This window comes from Sesamum indicum, linkage group LG1, assembly GCF_026168435.1.
Source record: "Sesamum indicum cultivar Baizhima isolate 11 linkage group LG1, ASM2616843v1, whole genome shotgun sequence".
NCBI classification, from domain to species: domain Eukaryota; kingdom Viridiplantae; phylum Streptophyta; class Magnoliopsida; order Lamiales; family Pedaliaceae; genus Sesamum; species Sesamum indicum.
Genome location: NC_142657.1, coordinates 10516931 through 10534768, shown reverse-complemented (window position 1 = coordinate 10534768; position 17838 = coordinate 10516931).

Genomic DNA, 17838 nt, shown 5'->3' with positions numbered 1-17838 from the left:
TATGAAAATGTAAAAAAAATAATTTATGTAAATACACTTTTATAAATAATTAAATGCACTCTAGTAATGAATTAACAGTATTTTTTGTTAGACGTTCTGTTCGAGGTGATAAATTTAAATATATTATTCAAATAATGTAATATATGAATTAACCGCATAGAATTGTTATATTATTTTGTATTTTTTAAATTTTTTAATTATTCCAATGATGTAGAAAATATTACGTACAAAATATTAAGTGGTTAAAATAAAATGTATTTGTATTTAAAAATCAAATACAAACCTCACCAGAGAAAATATTATACATCTAACATGTATATCAACCCTCTAATGCATCCTCCAATTTTTTTAATTTGAAGATCCACATAATTCAATATTAACTAATTATAATTTATAACTATATATTGCAATGATTTGAAAAATATATTTTGGATTAATATGGCGTATTGTCCAATTAAACTACGACAATGAAATCCTTAAGTCATTAAATGATAAATGACGCACACAATCATGTTCCCGTTAACTTTGTAATTAACATATGACAACAAGTGACTGGCTCACATATTCTACAACAACACTACTAATACTTAAGGACCGTCATGTCGACGTGGTGGAATTCTGGTTGGTCGCCGCGAGCGTGCTGTACTGTCTCCCTCACTATGCGAATGGCCTCCACGGTCGGATTGCACGCCAAAGCGACGAATGTAATCTGTCCATGACCTGATCCCGCCAACTCCCAAACCCATGTCCAGACTTCTACGTGGCGCTAAAGAAATATTGTGCACCAATCGTGGGCCACCATCCCCACGAGCTACCTGTTCCTCAACATCCCAACTGGCAATATGGGTATGCGTTTGGTGAGTTGGTGTAGTGGATCCCGATCTGATAATGGGGGCTTCTTCGCCACTTCTCACAAAACTACGCGGTGCGTTATCTCGGCTATCCCCCCCGTCACTGTGCATCTCAGCTGGACCAAGCGGTAGTCTAATTGGGCCCTATATCTCGAGCATGCTGGGATAATGAGGCTTTGGGTACTGGTAGTATCGTCTAGCCAACGGGTAGATCTACAACAGGTTCATATTGACAATCAATCAATGAAAAATAAATATTAATTTGGAATAAACAGTTACTAGGTTGCAATGATTTAATTAAAGCGATCACACAACATACCTGTGTCGTATGTGGTCGTAGCTCGTCAGGAAAATCCATACAAAATATTTCAACATCATAACAAATTCCTAGTATCTGAGCGACTTCGTGGAACTGACGAAATTGCTCTTTCAATTCATAGAATTTCTGACGGACCTGATCCCGTGTGTAATGATACCCAAAATGCTGTCGTAATCCACGAACCCACTGATTCATGTGTGCCTCCGCACGACGATCATCTCTTATGGGGACTCGGGTGTTGTTATCCACAATCATCCACATTAAGCGCTGCTCAACATTTAATGTCCAATGCTCCTCCTGTGGAAAGCTAGCCCGTTCCAAGTATCTACGGTATGCCATGCCTACAACAACTAATCTTAAAGTATAAAATATAAAACATGTATACACCGAGCTAATATCATAATTAAAATCTTATGAACATCTAAGTTATATGTCAAACAGATTTAAAGGTAGTATACTAGGCTGAATGTAACGACCTTAACCAATTTTGGATCACAATCCTCATTTCGTATTTGTTACACGCTAGTCACAAGTTGCACATTAACATTACATTCGGATGTGTCTACTTTACATTTACCAATGCCTAGGTTGGATTATAAGATGTCCACATCTGCATTGCTATGTTGTCGCGGAATATGCGTTGTGCTTCTAGTTCAGTCACGGTAGGATGTCCTCTATGGTAAAATGCATCCATATCGGGAGGAATTTTATCTTCTGATTCGTTGAAAATGATGTCATCATGACTACGGATGAAGTTATGAAGTGTACAACAAGCGATAACTAAATCCACTTGGTGCTAAAGAAGGTAGCTTGGCATCCCCCACTGTAATATTGGAAACCGCTTCTTCAGTACTCCAAAGCAATGCTCAATTACATTTCACAAACGAGAATGGGCATGGTTGTATCGGCGACCATGGCCCCTATACTCGGCTAGGTGGTATCGAGTACCTTTGTAAGGCGCAAGAAAATATTGATAGTTTGTAAATCCAGCATCCACTAGATAATACTTGCCTGTAGTACTTCATAAATTATTATCAGCATTGATAATATAAGGATTGCTTCTTTCTGAATAACTATGGAGTATAATGGAATTGTGTTAACTTGTTTACTCACCATTTGGAGGAAAAGGAAAATTTGGGTCCTGTGATATAGCATGGTTCAAGACACGTGCGTCAGCCGCACTCCCTTCCCACCCAACATACACGTATGTAAAATTCATATCGAAGCCACAAATAGCGAAAACGTTTTGTGCTAGTCGTCCTTTACGAGATCGATATCGATTTTGATCTATCTGCGGGACCCATGCCGGCACCAAAGTCCCATCCATCGCTCCGACACAATTCTATGATTCGTTGAAAAAAATGTTAAAGTATGAATTTATCATAGTTATATGCCTATGAATTGCTTAGTAATTAGTTGACAATGCAAGGCGGCTTTTTGTAGATAATTAAGATACAATTTTTACCTTAAAGTAAGGGTAGAAATCTGAATTGGTAGCCACACTCGGATGAGTGTCTGTAAAATTTAGGCGAGTGATTAGTTCGGGTGCCATAGCACACAATGCGGATAGCACTTGGTGGGATCTACGGTGAATAGTCTCAAGTGAGTGTTGGAATTGCTCCATATTGTCGCGTTATCGTTTATGCATGCCGACCGTCTGCATGAAGAGTCAACCTCCTCAATAGAGCTAACTCTCGAGGTCTGACCATGAGGCAGCAATCCCCTAGAAGTTAACGCATCAACTAAAGCGTAGAAGTATGGTTTCGTCATGCGAATATTATCATAAAACCTGCCCGTGTGTGGAGTTGTCATTATCTCGGCTACCCATCCTTCGCCTTGCAATGAACTAGTATTACGAGGGACATTTTCTCTAAACAGCTCCGAGCAGATCATATCTCTAAAAGCATAAAACTCTTTAGGGACAGCAGATTCGTTGCTGACTGGAGTTCCGGGTGTCCCCGGGCTGCCACTAGATGAATTTGTGTCTTCAACAGCTCTCTCGCTTGCACTCTCCATAGTTCTGTACGAGTATATGAAAAAGAAAAAAAAAGAGACAAAATATGGAATCTCGAGTTGAGACAATAAGCATCAGCAATCATATTAAATAGACGAATACTTTAAATTAACAAAGTACAGATGTGCAGCCCCATGGTGAGTGCGACAGCACACCGATTATAAAGTTGAACAAGAACACACATAGCTATCTAACCCATAGTCAATCCCCTATGACAAGCATGAATTACTTTCCCAATGAGAACAACCAGCGCAATTTGTTGTCATCATCTAAACGGAGGAATATCGTTCGCGTGCTATAATTATGAAAACGCTCCAACGCTGTTGTGAAGATTACGTCAGATAGATATTTAAACTTTGTCAACTCATCTACGCAAGACTCGATAGACTCCGTAGCTTTAACACCAGTTTTGTCAATCTTTCCCTGCAGTGACTCTTGCAACTTGTCCATTGTCTCGAACATCTTGCTTTGCAATTCGCTCATCCAGCGCCTTGTTGGGCGTTTTCTACTAGATGGTGAAGTAAAACTCTGTGCCGCAGGAGTAGGTAAGTGCCCGCCAGGTGTCGGTATCGATTGTGACTCGGAGAATGTTGTATCCTCATAGTCCTCACGCGAACGGCGACTACCCGAATTCTCATCCGTCATATGTTCATCGTCGTTGATGGATACAATCTGACCTCCTCGGGTGGGTTGTCCGGAGGACCGTGCAATGCCTCCCATTACGGTGTTCCTTGCGAACATTTGGGTGCACAGGTCAAAGTGTGGTATCCCATGTTCAACAATTTTTTTGTACTCTGAATTTTCCTACATAGGTAGTTTTTAGGCAATTTTTATTTGAGCAACGTGGAATGTTTCTTCACCAAATTAAAACAAGATATTCGGTATAGTCCGCATTATATGTAAATTTAAGACAAAAAGGTTAATACCCGACAGAGCTCCTCCAAACGTCCAAACTCATCTGTAATAGTGTTCCGCTCGTAGTCCCATCCCCACCCAGTTCCCCTGTTAACAAGGTCATTCAAAAGGCGTCATGCACGATGCATCCTGTTTAGCATACCCTTGAGTTGTTCCGGGTTAAATACATAGCTTTGGCCGAATGTCGAATTCATCCTATCGGTTATACGAGCCCAGACAGAGGGTGAAAAAGTTGATGATTGCAGACGATGGCTTACAAATTCTTCGTGTATAAACTCGATGAAAATTCGTTCTATGTACTGGGTCCATACAATTTTTTCCACACGAGACGTATGCGAAGAACCTATGCCGTCCGATCGATGCATCTATATGGTGAGGGGAAACAACTTTTATTAATTTTTTTCATCCACAATCATATTAATTACAAGATTCTTATTTCTAATAATTAACTAACTGTTAGTATCTGCAGCTGACATTGTTCTCATAATGATGAATTTAAGGCCCATAAATCATTTATCCGACTAGCCCATATCTCACAAGTCCAGTAAACCTAAAAACTCTCTCAACCAAAAAAAAAAACAACAATAATAATAATAATAATAATAATAATATAAAACAAACAAATAAATAAAATATCCTAATATTTAATTTGGACAATTTTGGGTTTATGCACCGGTAACTGTAGATTGAGTAGAAGACTTAGACTAAAAAATTTGGTATGTGCAATGTTTTATTGAATATTGAATTAAATCCATATCGGTTCAGTTTTGGTGATTATTAATGTTTGTTTATCTAGTAGATTCTTTGTCAAGATATAAAAATTATTTAAAACTTACATTCTAAAAATAATAATTAAATTTATTTAGTTTTTAGATAATAAATAAAATGATAAAAATATTTAATATAAAAAAATATGTTCATAAAAATAAAATATTAAAAAAATTGAAAAAATATTCTGGTATTGATAAAACCACACTAAAGATCAAGTGGATAAAAAATAATTGGTTATTCTTTCAATTGTTCTTTCAAAAGCACTCTTTACAATGATTTTAGGGGGGTGTAAAATCAATTTTACACTCTCAACAACCACTAATGTGCGAATATAATTGATTGTTAATGTATAATTTAGTAATTACAAGATAATTAAAATTATACCACCTTGATCTTTCGCTGCTTCTTATAAAAAAGATTTGACTTTTTGTCACAATTTGATTGAGTATTTTATTTTCATCAAATTCTAGTTTTAACAAAAGAAGGAGAAACGATTATTAATTAACGTATACACTCATATTAAGTGAATCCCAAGTAATTATGAGAGCTCATTTGGGAACAACGAGTGAGGGTGACTTGAACCATTCGAGTTGGGTAAGTTTGATGGTAAGACTTTGGAGTTCTTACGGTCTGGATTCATTTGAGTTGTCTGATGATAGTCGATTCAGAACTCAGATCACCTGCACATAAATACGGTAATGTTTAAGATTTTCAGATTCCATCTTTCGATAGGATACATAATGAGGTTATAATTCCATGGAGCTGATGCAAGAAGATTGTGTAATTTCACTTACCTTATAATGTGCTTTGAGTAACTTTCCAGTCGGAGAAGAGAGTTTGATGGAGCTCTCACTGCAGAAGGCAACTCTATTATTTGAAATGAAGAGTACTCCAGCTATCGGCCCAGCTGTTGTCGATAAATAGCATTGAGAAGCCTTCAACAACTTTTCATCGTCGCCAATTTTGAACTTCTGCTTGAACACTTTCTCCACTCCACCAACCTGAAGAATTCTCACCCCCAAACTCAGCTTTCCGTTTACCATTTCACTCAACTTGGGTCCTAATCTCAATACAGGATTCATAAACACTGCACTATCAATACATCAACACTGTCATATTATCATACAATTTCTTCAACTTTTTTTGAAGTAGTTAACATGCTCTCGGATTCCTTGAGCATCAAGGCTGCAAATTCTAACATAAATGAACAAGAAAATCAGGACCGGTATCATTTAAATGCATATGCATTCATACCGCAACAAAAAATTTTAATCTTTAATTCAAAAGTCTATAAAAAAGGAAAACAAAAAAATCATATAAAAGAGAAATCTTGAATATAAAAGGGTTGGTATGCTCCCTTAAAGAAAAAAGTAAAACCCATTTCGTATAAACATATGAGTATTGCTCAATCAAAGCTGAAATCACGGCGGAGGAGATTTACCGGCTTCAAGCGATGTTGATAAAAAATTAAAATCCAATCGGATCCAAATATTCGCCATGTTGAGAGGAGTCGAACGGTATAGAATTAAACCCTTGGGTCATGGAATTGTGTTAGATCTGAAGAAGAATTTGGGAAGAAGATGAACAGACGTGGTGAAGGCAGTAGGCGAATTCTTCAATGGCTGCAAGATGAGGAAAGAGAAATTTTGTAGTTTGTAAATGAAGAGAGAGAAATTTCAATTTTATCCCCCACCACTGTTACAAAATACCTAAAAACAAGACAAAAATAGGTAAAATGCTTAAGGCCAAACATTAAATCGATTTGAGATGGCCCAAAACCGAAGCCAAACATAAGCTTAGTTTTCTTCTCTGCCGTCACCATCTACACTCCATCTTTGAACTTGAGCAAATTCCTCCCCCGTTCTTCAAGATGGTTTTCCTCTTCTCCCATCATCTTTTTTATTTTTTTATATTTTGTCCTAATATCGTTCAAGTAGTTTATTAATATCAAAATTGTTGTTTGATTTTCTTCTTCTTTCTTTTTCACTTTTTGTGAAAGACAAAAATAATTTTTTCCACATTTCAATTGAATTGTAAGACTACCAGATTTCGATAACTCGTGAAGGGCTACCTGAAATCGTTGGTTGTCTATAATCTTCCTAAGAAACCTCAATTTCAATTTACCTTTTCTGTTTTAAAATATGAAAAATTATTTATCATTGATTCTCTAAAAGTTGTTCATGGTGCAACCTCGTATTGATTTGTAAATATGAAATTAGACTTGAATTTTTAAACAATCTTGTTCATTTAACTGCTTGGTTTGGTTTGGCGTTATGTGGCATATTTTTTTTGCATTCCCTTAGCCCCACGTTGGGGAAAACTTTTAAAAACTTTTATGCCATATTGGGCAAACTTTGATGATTCATGAGTTAGGTTCGATGACTAGCAATTTACAGACTATGTTACTGCTAAATTGGAAAGGTAAAAATTTGTGACTTTAACAGTTCAATATAGTTATATTATACACTCATTATTTTATTGGTTCCTAATTTTTATTTGTGTATATTGTTTAGCACCTATAACTTGTTAATAATTTCATAGTCATAAGAATTATCTTCTCTGTTACATGATAATTAAACTAGCTTACTCAGTCTGTGTTCATATTAACATCCTCAGATTTTGGATTTTAAAAAATAGTTCTTCATATCCATTTGTCTATGCCTTTTCTATTAACTAAAAATAATGAAATCTCATTGAATCCGGGATGAATGTTAATTAGGTACTATATTTTTCTAGCTCAATTGCTTGCGTATGTAATCAGTGTTGAACTGATCATAGTGTTTTTCTTCTTTACAACGTTGTCACCAAAATGTACGTCGTATGGCCAATCCCATTTGTCCACATCATTACAAAATGCATATAGGATACCCGATTAGGTCAAACATCTAATCCAAATAATTGATATTAGTGATGTCAAATGCATTGATAATCTACACATGTCTCAAAATGCAATTGGCCTACTATGTCAATTGTTACAATACTCTGGAGATCTACAACAACAAACACGTTTTAGTAATTGAACAAGTGGCAATAATTTTTAGTGTAATTGCCCACCACAAGAAAAATTGCATCGTGAAGCATGATTTCAAACAGAGCGAGCGCATGATAATTAAGCGTTTTTAACTCAATGTTGAAGTAGTCCTATGCTTGAGTTCTATATTTTTGGGCACTATCAGTTCCAGTTGGCGATGGTTTAAAGTTTTATTTATTAAATATTGCCTATTTCAGATTTGTGTTCATTTACGATCATCACCATGTGGAGTTAATCATTATTCTCTAAATCATAACTTTTGAATTGAATAACAAGGATGCTTGGGTGTTTTAAATGGGGCACATATTGAGGCTCTCGTTCCCGATTTTGATAAGGGGTGTTATAGAAATTGAAAGCGGCAAGTTTTTGTTAATGTGCTTGGTGTATGTAATATGGAAGGTAAACTTATACACGTTTTGAATAGGTGGAAAGGGAGTACTGCCGACGGTCGTATTTTGCGTGATGCTATACATCAACCAACTGGTTTAAAAATGGCAGCTGGTATATGACCATCATGCACCTTATTTTTCTACATTTATAGCAAATGCCAAAAATTATTTAATTATTTATTTACTCATTTGCTTCTTATGTTGCCCGTTAGGTAATTATTATCTATGCAACAATAGATACAGTAATGTGAACGATTTTCTTGCAGCATATCAGGGAGTCGGGTAACACTTGAAGGAACGGGAATGGGATAGTGGTCGACCACAAACACCACGTGAACTATTTAATTTGAGGCATGCATCGGCCTGGAATGTAATAGAGCGAACTTTTGGATTGCTGAAAACTCATTGGAGAATTTTAAGAAGCCCATCGTACTACCCTATGAAAGTGTAAAATCGTATATTGTCTGCTCCATAATTTTGTTTTATGAAGATTTCTGATGATCCATTAGAACTTGAACCCTCGAATGTAATTGATAATCCATTAGAACCCAGAGCGGAGTTCGTGTTTACGCTGGATACCACTCTTGCATGGAGTTCCTAACGTGATATGAGTATTCTACACATATATATACTGAGTGGTTACGCATCGGTGAATCATTTTATCGGATTTATATTGTCTTTATGACATGGTTATATCATAGGCTTCCGTCATTATATTATATAGTGTAGTATGTTATTTGGTTTTGTTTGTAACAATGACTTAACCGCACCTTCCTCTTGACAATAAAGTTATGAACGTATTTGACTTTACCCTACATTTACGAACGCAACTTATATTATATCTTTCTTGCATGAGTGTGAAATGATGTAACGAGATGTCTAAAATACAGAGTTCTTACGTTATTATTTTCATGCACATATGCATCTACATGATGAAGAAGGGATAAGCAAACTACACAGTTGCAGAGCCAAGGCGAAAAAGGGTAACACTGGACGAACGTGGACCCAACATGAGGATGAAGGCTTCGTGAATGCATTATGTACGATTGTAACGAGCGGATGAAAGTCCGATAACGAATTTTCCTCTAGGTATTTGGCGCAGTTGGAGTCCCAAATGTGCAAGCAATTTCCAAACACGGATATTCGGGCCGAACCACACATCAATATAAAGATACATGTTTGAAAGAAATATTTTGGAACCTTGTCAAGCATGACAAAAAAGAGTGGTTTGGGATGGGATGATAGTAGATGCGCATGGTAACAGTCAAATCTCAAGATGTTTGAGATGAGTACTGCAAGATATTTTTGTTGTAGATCTAGCATTTGTAGCACCCTCTTCGCTACAAGTGCTATATCTACCCTAAACATCATACTTATAATAATCCTTGTGTTTATATATATAAATGTACATAATAATCTAATCCATATGCATACGTAAACCCAACGTCATAACAGGCGTAATCAACCTATAACATCATATATGCACATCAAACACCACAGTAGTCCATCACAAGTAATGTTCATGCTTACGTTCTCTTTGTACAAGCAAAATACGATTTGTACTCTAACTGATAAAGAGGAGAAAACAACATACTGACCCAACCTGTCTGAGTATAGCGCGTAGACCTATTTTTCAACAGTCAAACATCTCAAAGTCTACTCCTGAAAGAAAATGTCAGCAGAGGAATGAGCCTGCCACTCAGTAAGTAAATAACCAGCCCTATCTATACATGTATATCAAGCACAGCCCAAACAGGATAAGTAGGCAACATGCATAGAATACAGTCAATTTAATTCCAACATAATCAGTTGTAGTGAACCACATAGCTATCTCACAATAAAATAATCAATTAAACTTCCTTATTCCTAGTTTGCTTATCAGAAGGTGATATTGTGTTTTTCCCATCAACTTAATCTCACCGTTATATAAATTTAAGTGAATCCCCTTGACAACCGGCTTATCAATCTCGTTTTTCACATAGCTCCTTCATATCACATCTTTTTCATATCGCAGCATCGCTCTTTTCATATCATATTTTCGCCTTATAGGCTTTTCAACACATCAAGGGGTATTCACACCACAATTATATTCAATTTCCACCACTCCCTCCTTTCCACATATCACCATTCTTGTAAGCAACTAGTAACGTAAAACAATATATCAACATATTCTCATTCCAGACATCCAAAATACATCAAACAACAAACATAATATTTTAACGCATTTCCTCATTGTACGTACACAATACCATCAATCAAATTAAATCACCCATCACTCATATACTTTCAGATAAATCAATGTCAGCATGAACCACAAATTCATATAATAGTAAAACCACAAATAAAGGGGACATCTATAGATAATACTAATTATTTATTTACCTCGACCTTACAACGCTTTTATCTATCTAATAGGTAGTGGTGCAGTCTTTTCACTTTACCCCCATATCCTATAATGAGTTATACCACATACAGTTAATATATCAAGAATATCGTAATTTTTTTTAAATATAATATTAAATATTATTCGTATAATTTCTAATAATTCTTTAATATTCTATTTCTATCGAAATACAAATCTTCTCTTTCCTTTTTATTAACATACCATTTATTAAATATAATTTTTGGAATATTTTTATGAATTTTCTATCAATTTCTCGCTATTACATAATTTAATTAAATAACAATACGTAGAATTGCGTATTTGGTTAACAATTATGATGGAATTGTATAAATTAGCTATAGTAATACTCAAATCTAATAAATTTAATAATCTAATTAAACAACGATATCATTTTTATATCCGATTTTATATTTAATTCGACACTAATTTAAATAGCCAAACTCATAAAATATTTTGGTTAAATAGTGCATCGCTCAATATAAACAACATTTAATAAAAGAACTAATTAAATAATATAATTCAATAAGTTAGTATAAATTAAAATCATAATCTTCGTACCTCTGTTAGTTTTCTGTTTCCGCCGAACAATTGCAATTTTCACTATAGTTTGTGCTGTGTGTGTTATGAGTTTTGTGTGTGTATATTAAAGATGATCATCAACAACAAACAAACAATTAAAAAAGAAAGAGGAGAGTGAGGCGGTGAGGGTGATGGCCCACCAAGCCTACTCTGACCCCTTTCTCTCTCTCTCTTCACATGTATATATATAACTTACCAATATATATACATTATATTACTTATTAATATATATAGTATTATTATTATTTTATTTATTTAATTAGACTTTTCTCAAAATATCCATCACGTCCCTCCTAAATTTCCTTAATTAATATAAGTTGCCCCCAAATTTTATAACGAACTCTAATTTAATCCGTTCAAATTTTATTATATTCCAATTATGACCTTTTATTTACCAGTTAACTAAATTTCATAAAAATTTATCAATTAATCCCTCCAATTATATATTATAATCTTTGGGGCGTCACAACATTGATACCGTGAGTTAATTTTAAAGCAGAATTAAATATAACACCCTTTTTCAATTTAGGTAATAGATTGATCTAACTGCCTTAACAATGCGATACAAATTGTGGCTCTTTTTTTCGGCATGGTGCGACATTTTTGGTAAAGATCGAGCTAAGGGTGAGGTGACAACTAACAAAAACGAAACAACAAATCATTCTAATAATGTCATAGAGATGGTGGCCAGGATTACTACGTTCCAATGGCTAAAGCCCTAGTGTTGGTTATGTCAGAAATGACAATAATGTTGAGATAACCAGGTAAACTTTGATCTGTATATTAATTTGACCGCAGGCAATAAAAAGAGTACGACCTCCACAAAAAATCTAAGGCACATGCTACTGTGCAAGATGGTAGTTTGCTAACGTCGTCGCCACATGTTGCAAATCTGCTAACGAACGACTGGTGAATTAAGTAAGAAACTTTTTATGGATTTTGACGAGGTTGAGAAATGATCAGCCTTGTATGAGGCAGTTCGAAAAGTTTTGGGAATTGACTTGAACCATCAAATCTTAAAATACGATAGGCACGTTGATAACTTGAAGAAAATGGATCTTTTTTTTCAATCTTCCCCATGATGCAAGAGCTCGCATGGTTGGACTTATGTTAAACGCTGTCTAAAATACTAGTTTGTGAAGGGTATCCGAACTTTTCGCCTTGCGTTTTGTTTATTATGGTAAAAGAAGTTTACTTTGTATTGGTAAGATTGAAGAATTTTAGGAGTAAAGTTGGCAAATATCTTAATTATGATTTTTGGTAAACTTATGTATGATGCAATCATAGAGAAATGGGCATATGGTGCTCAACTAGTTCGAATAATGATATGTAGCTTTCCTTCATCTCTATTTTATCATTAATTATGACATATTTCATTGTATGTCCCAGTGCAATAGATACTTTGTGTAGTATATATAGAATTTGTATTTAATAATTTTTTTAATGTCAGTCTCTATTAAAAATCTGGATATCAATATATTTTTTGTGGAACTTTTTAATTAGTGAGGATGGATAGTATCAATGCATTTGTAATTATTTTAATGTGATCAATTATTTTGTTATTTGTTCTCAGATATTATATTTATTTAGAGTAAAAATGGAACATCCTCCGAAGAAAGTATATACCTATCATCGAGGAGGTACAAATAGGGAAAAGTATTATTTTAGTACGCTAAATATGTCTAATTTTAATTTTAGTCCGATAACTATGTCCATTTTTGTTTAGGTCCAGTAACTTACGAAATTGCTTACTTTTAATCCTTTGGCAGATTTTCGGACAATTTTACCCCTTTAAGTGCATATGGACTAAAACTGCCTTTCAAAAGTTGCACAGGGGTAAAATTGTCCGAAAATCTGTCAGAGGACTAAAAATAAGCAATTTCGTAAGTTACTGGACCTAAAAAAAATGGACATAATTATCGGACTAAAATTAAAATTAGGCATAATTAGCGGATTAAAATAATACTTTTTCCGGTACAAATATATTAAAAAACAAGCATAACGGAAATTACACTAGTGGTTATTATTGTTAATTACATATCTCTTTTATTTTGTTTGTACATAATTGTAGTTGTTTTCGTACAATATTTACTTTACGAACAATCTTAAGTCGTCATTTTTACGTTAAGTAAGTGATTATTCATATTAAGGAACCTTGAGATTTCATGTCTGAACTAAATTGGCATTACAACAATGTCGTGCATGTCGTTAGGTCAATTGTATTTACAGTAGTGAGATTATTCAAATGGTATAAATTAATAATCGTCCAATGATCTAATTTTATTATTCAGCGGTTGTACTATTTTCAATTAATGATTAATGGAAAGAGATGAGATATGAATTTGAGTATAGTTAAATTGTAGTATTCTCCTCTATAATTAATCCAAGGCAATCAATTAATATTTTTAAAATAATTAAAAAGCAACCTTTTCCAAGTAATAATTGATCTACAAATATATTAAAATTATTCATGAATTAAATTCATTATCGCATATAATGTCATGTATTATATTGGCCAGAATAACAAGACGAAATTTAAAACTTCATGATAAATCATTATTAAAGCGGATAAAGAGCTAAACACTGCAAATGAACTCCCAATCCTAGTCAGAAGCGTGAAGATGTTCGCCTCGAGGTCCCACCAGAAGCCCGGAGTTTGATCAATGTGCTGAAAGGTAGTATATCTCAAGCGAAGACATTCCAGTCTTTTCTTGATTACATTATAGTGAAATTTCTAACCAAATCCAATGTTGACGACGTTGTGAGCATACATAAGTGGGTGCATGTTTGGGGTATGGGAAATTTGCTTATGACCTCGGCGAGCTAGGCAATACAACGCTTGTATAAAAGCGCGATCATGCTTCTTCGACCAACTGTGTATAGAAATACCGCCTTTGAGGATGGGGTGTGCCGCCGTCGGGTGCTGGTGGATTTTGTCTATCCATTTTGCAGATTTTTTGTAGGAGGATAAGTTGAAGGGATGTATATCATAGAAGATTTAGAACCAAGGTGAAGCAGCAGGCAAACTGGAAGATGTATGATTTGTTGCAGGGATTTTTCTTCATTAGCATGATTTGTTCTTGAGTAGATTTTCTGGAACAATTTCACGTACAATTATCAAGAGAGTGTATTTATTTATTTTTTTTAAACAAAAAGGGAAGAGTACATGTATGTACTAAACTAATTTGAAGAATCAGTTACAATTGTAATGCCATTAAAAGTAAAAAATTGAATTAATTTTGTCAATGTACCTGGTTGGAAAAAAAATTTAGCAATTCCAATCATTTTAAATATGATTTTCCTTTATATATATTGATATATGAACCGAAGAAGTTGAAGCATTTTTTACGAACATTATCTAATATAGTTATACAAATGCATGAGATATAATTTTTTTACTCAAAATTATAAAAGTACAATGATTTGTTCATAAAAAATAAAAGGGTTATTATATACATTTATAAGGACATAAGACAGCATGTATCTTTGGTGACGTACTCGGTCTATATCTATATTTTCAAAAAAAAAATATTGCTCTAATATATATATTGATCGGGCTCGAAATCGTCTAGATCGATCTACGATCGTGTTCATGTTTCGCTCCCAAATCCTTGAGATACTGTAGATCAAAGAAAACGTTATCTAGTCGGGTTGGCACCCGACGAAGATACTCCAACGCCCAAGTCAGTTATGATTCTTAAACGTAAGATGTTAAGATGTAAAATACGTTTCTCAATGAATCCAAAAATTACCTCTGTTGAAGGGATTTTCCCCGTTCTTATACTGAATGAAGCTTCCATATCGGAAATGCCACGTGCCAAGATCTCAGACTTTAGGATCCCACATAAATGCACATCTCCTTAAATTATGCGCCTGGATCGCGTAATATGCTAGAAATCTGTGATCATGCCCATTAATTACGCCCTTGAGTATTTACTTACTTTGTTTGGAATCACGTCAAATTCAGGTCGGCCTATCTTGGCGCATAAAGTCACTTTTACCCTTCTTTGGGGGTATATCCGACTTTTTCTAAGTTCTCCCTCATCATTACTCCCCCACTTCTTGAGTGACATCACTGAAGAAGTCGAAAAGTCTCCTCTATCTGTCAAACTGAAGATCTTGGGGGATGTGGGGATCCACGTGTCGTTCATCGACCGTTGCGTCGATCAGTGCACTGCAGAGGGCTGACGGGTGTCATCCTGTGAATGGGCAACGGTCAAATTTGAAACCGCCTATTCTCAATATATATAAGAGTTCATTTTAAAACATTCCGTCGGCTCTAGAGATATCGTCCGAGGTTGCTGCTTTGAAGTACTCGATCAAGGGTTTTTCTTCTCCTCCGCTATCCCAGTTATCAGACTTACTCCAAGGTACAATGTCTTCCCCTGAGACTTCTAATATCGGTTCTAACTCTACTTCTGTTTCCTCATCAACTCCTTCAAACATACCCCTCAATGCCTTAGTACCTCCTAGGCTTAGGTCTCGCTAGGGTAATCAAGTAGAAAGGTCTAATCCTGATGAAGCTCATACATATGAGAATTATCAATCAATGCTGCAGCGTAATCGTTGGATGGGTATAGTTAGTACCGTAAGGCTACAAATTCAAAGTATAAAGGATAATTCATTCCTAACAATTCTGAGATAGTCGTACCCCGATCCTTTGACCGCATGCATCAACCACTGCCTGGTTTTTGCTCATTCTCACTGCATCATTTTGAGGCGGGATTACGCCTACCTTTAGCTCCCCGTGTAGCCCATATCTTGCGTCGCTTAGGTTTATGCCCTATGCAACTGTCTCCTAACTCTATACGCCATATAATCCTCTTTGTTGTAATTATGCGAGTACATTGTTTTGAACCTAGCTTCGATAATTTCTGGTTGTTATACTCATTCACGACCTCAGTGAGGTCTGGGGATGCGGGCTTTTTCTATCTATCGGCTCGCAAAGACTGTAGGTTTCTCGATCCCCTCACTTCCAATGTTGGCCCTTGGAAGAAAAAATTCATCTTTATCAGACCCCCTCCAGGTCGCGAGTGGCTCTTTTCTCTTGATTGGAAGGTAGAAAAGCCAAAGCCCGTTATGGAAGGAGGGGGGCTAGAAGGGGATCAAATAAGCAGCCTTACTTCCTACGGGTATGACCCGAAGAGGATTTTGGTAGAGGAGATACTCTGGCTCGCTATTTAACTCCAGCACCTCTCCAAGTGGAGGGTACTCTAGGTGATACCATTTCCTTTTACTCTTTCTGCCTTTTATGATAGTGCCTTAACTTTTTTCTACATGCAGTGAGTATGGTGAATCAAGCTCGTATTACTCAGCGCGTCAGGGCGGCTCAAGCTCGAGCGGCGGCTCAAGCTCAGGCAGCTCAGCCATCCATCGGTTCAACTCGACCGGATCCGGCTGTTTCTTCAACACCAGAGGCCAATCTTCCCCAAGGTCACATAACCATCGATGTTGGGAGCAAAGAAACCCGATCGCCCAGTCAATCTTACCGACATCAGCCCATGGTGCCTGCAAGCAGTTTGAGATCGCGTGAAAGGCCTTTCGTCGAAGAGGATCTTGCTGAAACTTTGAGGAAGTGCAAGTCTCGCAGTAAATCTCCTCTTCAGTTAAGCAGGATGGCATGATCTCGATCAGGTGAGGTAGAGCTCCAGTCTGAGGCGGCTAGGTTGGAGGAAGAGAAGAACATGGATGTGCTGCGTGGGGTTACCGAGTGTTGGAGAGTTGCTAGACTGGATCTCCGAAGTCCTGACCACCCCATAGCTCATTTAGAAGGTGACAAGTAGATACCCGACTGGCAAATTTCTCCCAATAATTCCATTTTTAAGACTCGATCGGGCCAAGATCCCTGGGAATTATACGATGCGAGTTGCCTTCCTCGCGATCAAGCTGCCCTTTTGCAAACCTCTTTTACTCGCATGGAGGAGCATTGCGCCCATTCTTTAGTTCAGGTAATTTTAAACCTTATTCCTCTGCGTTTATCTCTTCGCTCAATTGCTAATGTTAGCTCTTTAGGCGGCCAATTTTGTCCGAGGGTTGTCCCTAAAGTGTGCTGGCTTCCGACAAAACCATATCGCAGCAGAACGTAAAAATCGCGAGCTGAGGAACAAACTTACTGAAATTTCTTCAAAGGAAGAGGACTGGTCAAGGCAACGATCATCGATGGAAGCTCACATCAAGGAGTTGGAAGATCAGATGGCTTCCGAGGTATCCAAGGCTGCTGCCGCGGGGAAGGAGATAGGATTTGAAGCTGGCCATGCAGTAGGGAAAATTGCCGGAGCTATTGAGGGTCGTGAGGCCTACTTGAACTCAGAGGAGTTCGCCAACCAAGTTCGTGAAATCCGCCTTAAGGGTGCCCGAGATTTTCTAAAAGCACCAGCATTCGACTCGGCCGTAGAGATTAAGGCTGCGGATTACTTGATGCAGGGGTTTGATCGTTGTAAATCTCAAGTGACCATCCTCAATGGATTTGCTCCCGTCTTTGATGTTTCCCGTCTTGATCCTGGTCTCGATGCCAATCTCCAACCCTTTCCAGACAAAGATACGTCGGCTACGGATGATGATGAAT